Here is a 5,972-nt window from a genome sequence, read left to right as displayed (position 1 = left end):
TCTGCAATGCTCTCCATTTTAGACGGGTTTGTGCACGGTGGAGTTGTTGCTTGAGTGATCCTGCGTGGGTTTTTGGGGAGATTGTTGTGTTTTCTCGATGATGGAGGAGCCTTTCTCACTTATTTGCATTCTTGCCACCGGCTGTGGCTTCCCCTGACACTTCTGAGGGTGCTGAAGGTGGGCAGGAGTGCGCAGGTTGAGGGGTGCCCCTGCAGCCCCCAGCCCCAGGGCAGGCTGTCCCCCCATGCAGGCAGGCAGCAGAGTGAGGCTCAGGTCTGGGAGCCAGCTGAGGGAAGGCTGCATCCTGCTCTTTCATTCTCCTCCTCACTCTTTGTTTTCAGCTGAACGCACAGAGGAAGCTGTCTCAGCTCAGTGCACAGAGGTGCGGCTATAAAAGCAATAACTGGCCAAAGGACCGCTCGCTCTCCCTTTTTTCCCTTTTTATTAGGGGAAAGGTAATCACTAATCCGTGCATCTGCTCCCCCAGCTTTACAGGCGGCCAGGCTGAGTTCTGCCCTGTGCTGGAGATGACAAGTGGAGTCACCACCCCAGAGGATCCGTTTTAGTCATGTTTAGCTCTGCTGCCCTTGCGAGGTTGTCACCCTACCAGAGGTTCAAGAACCGGCGCACAGCCCTGGTATTTTTCTTTCCCCCTCTCTCCTCCTTGCACACTTCACTTAGCATGGCCCAATCCACCTGACAACTCTCCAAAGTGCCCTTGGCTGCTTGTCTGGCTTGAGCTGGAGGCAGGGGGGCAGGGCAGCAGCCCACCATTAAGGATGTGGGTCTGGGGAGAACCATAGGGAGAAATCTCTAACTGAGGAGTGCTCACACTGTGTCAGGCCTGTCCATCAGGATAAAAGCAAAAGGGTCCAAAGGAGGTTTTACACATTCGAATTTCACAGCAACCCCTTGAAATGAGAGGAAGATGGAATTGGATCCGTTTTGTTCTGTTTTACGTAATAATTGTGCTTTTCTCCACAGGTGCCGTGACCCTGCAGGATGCAGCCCTGCTCCCAGAAAAGGAAAACCATCAGTGTTACCTGAGAAATATGAACATGGCTTTTCTGACACTTTTCTGCTTCAGTTTCTGGTTAAGCATTAGTGTGGTGCACAGACATAAAGTTAAAAAAACCCAAAAGCCCCCAAAGGAAAAAAAAATACTCTGGGTGGTTTTTGGAGCTTATTGTTTTGTTTGTTTTCTTTTCTTATGCTCAGCCATAAATAAGCCATAAATAAGCCATAAATCTCTCTAGTCCCTGAAAAATTTCACCTGAATATACTCCTGCCCCACACACTGTATATAAATAGATCAGAGCAGCAAAGCTCAATTCTAGATGTAAAAATCCACCTGCAAAGATTGCAGGTATTTACACCCAGGGAGTGGCTTCCCAGCAGCTCCTCTGGAAAACAGGACCAGGCAGGGATGTGTGCACATCTCAGCTCTGCTGCCTAAGATCCTGGTCCAGCATGGACCAACAGTGTTGAAGGCCACGGGAACTGAATTCCAGGTGTGTATTTTGGATTAACTATCCCTTGCCTCTGGGAAAATACAAATGTTTATAAAGGGCTCCACCATGGCTGGTGGTTTTATCCCAGATGCTGAGATCCAGCTCACTCTGTGCCTCAGCTCCTCACAGTATTTATAATACAAACACTTCTAATCTAAGGAACGCAATTCCCAACAGTTTAATAGGGCTGAAGTTCCCTTCCCACCTCCCCTTTCCCAACCCATCAATTAGGTAGGTATATTTGAAAACAAACAACCTCTGTGTTTTCTGCATCTCTGAGGAGGTGTAATGGTGCAAAGTGCTGGTTATGTGCATTTACTAAGGGGAAAAGGGGAGCAGAGTGGGTCTTTGCAAACGGCAGGTTTGGTTTTTCCGTGAATGCTGGAAAAGAGCAGCTTTCAGTAGCACAGGCAGTGCTGGAGAAGGAAAAGGCAGGGATTGCATGCATGCTACAGCTTTGCAGAGTGGCCATGGTTGTTGCCAACAGCAGGAGTGGTGGGATGAGATCCAGAACCTAACCCTGATGCCCCAGATGTGGCAGGCATCAGGCTGTAACCCAGAAAAATTCCCCTCCCTGAGTGTGGAAATCCTCATTGCTGTTTTCCTGATTCATTTAGTCTCCTGTCTTTATATTCATGGCAGCAGAGTAAGCCATAGGAGTCCATTATGGGGCACAGCTGATAGTCACTTTTAGTTTGCTTTGCTTTAGTCCATGCTGACCACCAGAGCTCAACTACAGACCTGGGTCCATATTTAAACAAAAGGATTCCTTTAATACATTTTTAAAATCCACACTCACACCTATACTTCAGAGAGGTTGCACACCTCCAGTTCTCAGAGGCCTCCAAAGCAGCAAAAATCCATGTGGGGCTCCAAGCCAGTGAGTGCCACATGAAGCACCTCTTGGTCTTCTGAGTAACTCTCGTGGTGTAAAATATCACCAAGGTGTAAAATCACATGTGCACGTATCAAAACAGCATGTGAGCCATTGCTGACAAAACCACTGGAGCTGTCAGGGGCAGCAGGCTGCAGAAGGTGGACCAGCTGCTCCTCAGCTTGCCACTATCCCGTGCCGTGGATACACCATGCAGCACCAGGACAAACGCCTGCTGCGGCAGAGCGCTGCTTTGTGTGACCTTTTGCCACGACCTCTGCCTTATTGCCTCACAAACCACATCTGCAAAGATGGGATTTGACAAGAAGTGTCACGTCTCTTCCATCCTAAAGGCAAATAAATGTCCCTTTCGATCGTGGCTGTCACACGCCACTCATGGCTGAGTGACACCCCAGCCCAGCAAATTACTCCTACCCTGCCAGCTGCCAGCATTGGAAATGCAGCTGGGTTGGAGACACTCCTGGGTAAAGGCAGAACCAGCAGTAATCCCAGACTACAGGTCCACCCTGCAGTACTCATATGCAATGTAGATACACCATCAGCACCCAAGTAAAAAAAATCACTTTTGCAGTAAGCAGGACCTTTTTGAAGGTGGGCATTCCACAGCCATGCTGTGAAGGGAAACACTGTTAAATCAGCTCGGTAGAAACCATCTGGTGGCTGTAAGGGAAGTCACACCAGTGCAGGCAGTGAATGCTGGAAAAAGAGCAGCTTTTCACCACTGGTGCTCTCTCTCCACACAGGTGAGGGATTTCACACCTGGAGGGGTTTATGGCCCCTTCCACCGCATGGAGAGGCACAGGCACACTGCCATCTGCAGTGCTGCTGGCAACCACAGCAACCAGTGCCCAAGGGTCTGGGAAGGGACTGGGAGAGGCTGCTGGTCTGTGACCATGGCCTGTGCAAAGACAACAATTCCTGTTTGGATCCTGATCTGGCAATGAAGCTGGAAGTCAAGCCCATGTTGTAGATGAGGCGTCAGTGTAGAAGGCAGTCACCACGCAGAGCAACCCTTGTTTATAGTGGCACAGCTTTGGGCTTTCCTTGCATGTCCTGGGGGAAAAAAGCTACTACTTCCTGGTGGATGTTGAGATCCTTTTTTCCACCCTGTTCCAGGGAGTTCCCACCACACCACTTGAACACCATGGCAGCTCCCCAAATTCCTCCTCTGGTGTCCTACCAAGGTGCTGCCCATGCCTCTGTGGGCCAAGTACGAGCCAGAGTAAAAACGGGCTTGAAAGTTGCTTGTGAAAAGTGTCCTTTAGAGTATGAAAGCAACAAAAATGTCATCCAGACCTGAAACAAAGAGCCCAGAGCAGCTCCAGATAGTGCAGAGCCCTGGGGTCAGTGCAGCATTGTGTCACACCACTTCTGTCCTATGCCAGGCCCATGGACAGAGCAGGGCGTCCCTGCAGGGCATCTCCTGGAACTGTGGCCATGTGCCTTGCACTGCCAGACTCCTCAGACCCTGGGAAGGGCAATGAGGAGCAAGTTCCTCCCATGAGGGGCTAGGGAGAGGCAAATGCTCTGATGCAGTGTGGGAGGAGAGACCAGCAGGGGCCGCGGGCAGGGCCAAGAGCCCAGGTGCACCTACGGGGTCACAGCCATGCTTGCTTCCTCTACACACACCCAGACAGCACCTGCTGGGCTTTTTCCCTCTCCTATTTCCTCTCCTTGCAGTGCTGCCACCTCCCTCCAATGAAGGGGTGGGGGACAGCACATTTCCCAGCACAGCAAGTGATGCTTGCATTTTATAAGAGATGCTCTCAGGGTTGTATTATTAATATCTGTCTACATCTTTATTTGTGGAAGTGCATGTTTTAAGCAGTGTTTCAGCACTCTTTCTCTGGCTAAAGCAGCTAAACCCCCCCTCACCAAAAGCTCTCGGTCCCTGCCACAGCTCCGGCAGCCCTGACCCGAGCCCGGGTTTCCCATTAAAAACCTCCTGGGAGCAGCTCCTCCCTGGAGGGAGCCGCAGGCACCGCTGCGCCGGGGCTGGGCTCCTCCTGCTCCCGGGCCTCTCGGGAGCCAAAGCAATTCATCCCAGCCCTTCTCGGCAAATTACTCCTGTGACCACACAACGCGAGCCGGCCATTCAGGCTGAGCCCTGGCCCTGCATTTTCCAGAGGGCGAATCCCGCTGAGCCTGGCATCGCAGCCGCGCTCCCGCAGCTCGCCTCGCCTCCCAGAAGGCAGCTCCCAAGAGCTGCTACTGTGGCAAAGGCAAAACTCCATCCAGTGGAAAGCAGGAAAATTTTACATCTCCCAACTTCCCGAAAAAATGATGAGCGCAGGTGCTGCCACACTTGCATTCGCTCCCAGCTGCTCCAGCTGCGAGCTGGAGGTGCCAGCTGAAATATCCCAGGAAGGGGCTTCCTGCATGGCTGCACTATTGGTGCATGGGTTTCCACCTTGCTCTGACCTGAGCGAGGCCAGATCTCATGGAGATGCTCAGCTGCACTAATCAAGGTCTCTTTTCCCTCTTTTTCTCCCCATAAGGAAATGGAGGTTAGGGAGCCATTCAGTGGGGAAGGGAAGGGAAGGGAAGGGAAGGGAAGGGAAGGGAAGGGAAGGGAAGGGAAGGGAAGGGAAGGGAAGGGAAGGGAAGGGAAGGGAAGGGAAGGGAAGGGAAGGGAAGGGAAGGGAAGGGAGAGAAAGAGGAGTGGGAACAGAGCCAAATCGCATGGCATGTCTTTAATGAAGTAAAAAGTAGTAAAAAGACAAACCTAATCTCCAGCCCAGCACTGCCTAGGTGCAACAGCAGAGATGGTCTTTGGGCTGTGCCTGGTGTGCTTGGGCTGGCTGGGACACAGAGGCAGCTACAGGCGTACCTGCAGTCCTGTGCAGCAACACATGCCCACAGTTCTGCCCCTCTGCCTGGAGGTGTCCCTGGCCCCAGGCTCCAGGAACAGAGAAGTCCCATCTGTACAGACCAGAACAGCCTAGCAGAGCAGCTCCTGCTCTTCCCTGGCACGCCAGGAGCCAGCCAGGAGCTGCATTTGGTGACCCCATAAGGCAATACTCCTGGGCATGCTTCAGCCCAGAGGGGCAGTTTCTCCTTTCAGCCCCTGGGCTGCACCAGGGATCCTCAGCTTCTGTGGTTACCTCAGGTGAAAGCAAAATTACCAACCTCAGTGGCTTCTCCCATCTCCTCCCCAGCTCCTGTAAGAGGTTTTGGGCAGCCCAGTTAGGACACAGCCTTGAGCAGCCTGCTACTGTTTTCCAAGGCTATTGGCAGCTCTCAGTCATGACCTATGGGAATATGGCAGTGGTGGCATTAGGCACAGGCATGTCCCTGGTAGGCTCAGATGGGGAATGCCTTTGCTCCCTGAGACTGTCCTCTCCTGCAAAAGTGGCAAACACACAAGTGGTAACAAAAGCATTCAAGGGAAAGGCGTTGTAAAAAGGGAATTCAGAAGACAAATATCATATTCTGGGCTGGAAACAAAAGGCATTTCCTAGTGCAAGTTCCCCATTCCCATCTCCCTGTAGATGAAGTCTGCCACATCCCAGCCACCTCCCCACTCATTTGCAGACAGAAGCAGGGGAAAGCAAGCAACACTCTGC

The sequence above is a fragment of the Agelaius tricolor genome, unplaced genomic scaffold, assembly GCF_023055355.1.
Source record: "Agelaius tricolor isolate 1412-34295 unplaced genomic scaffold, bAgeTri1.0.p SCAF_8, whole genome shotgun sequence".
Lineage (NCBI taxonomy): Eukaryota > Metazoa > Chordata > Aves > Passeriformes > Icteridae > Agelaius > Agelaius tricolor.
The sequence above is the reverse complement of the archived record's forward strand: the minus strand, read 5'-3'. Positions refer to the sequence as shown.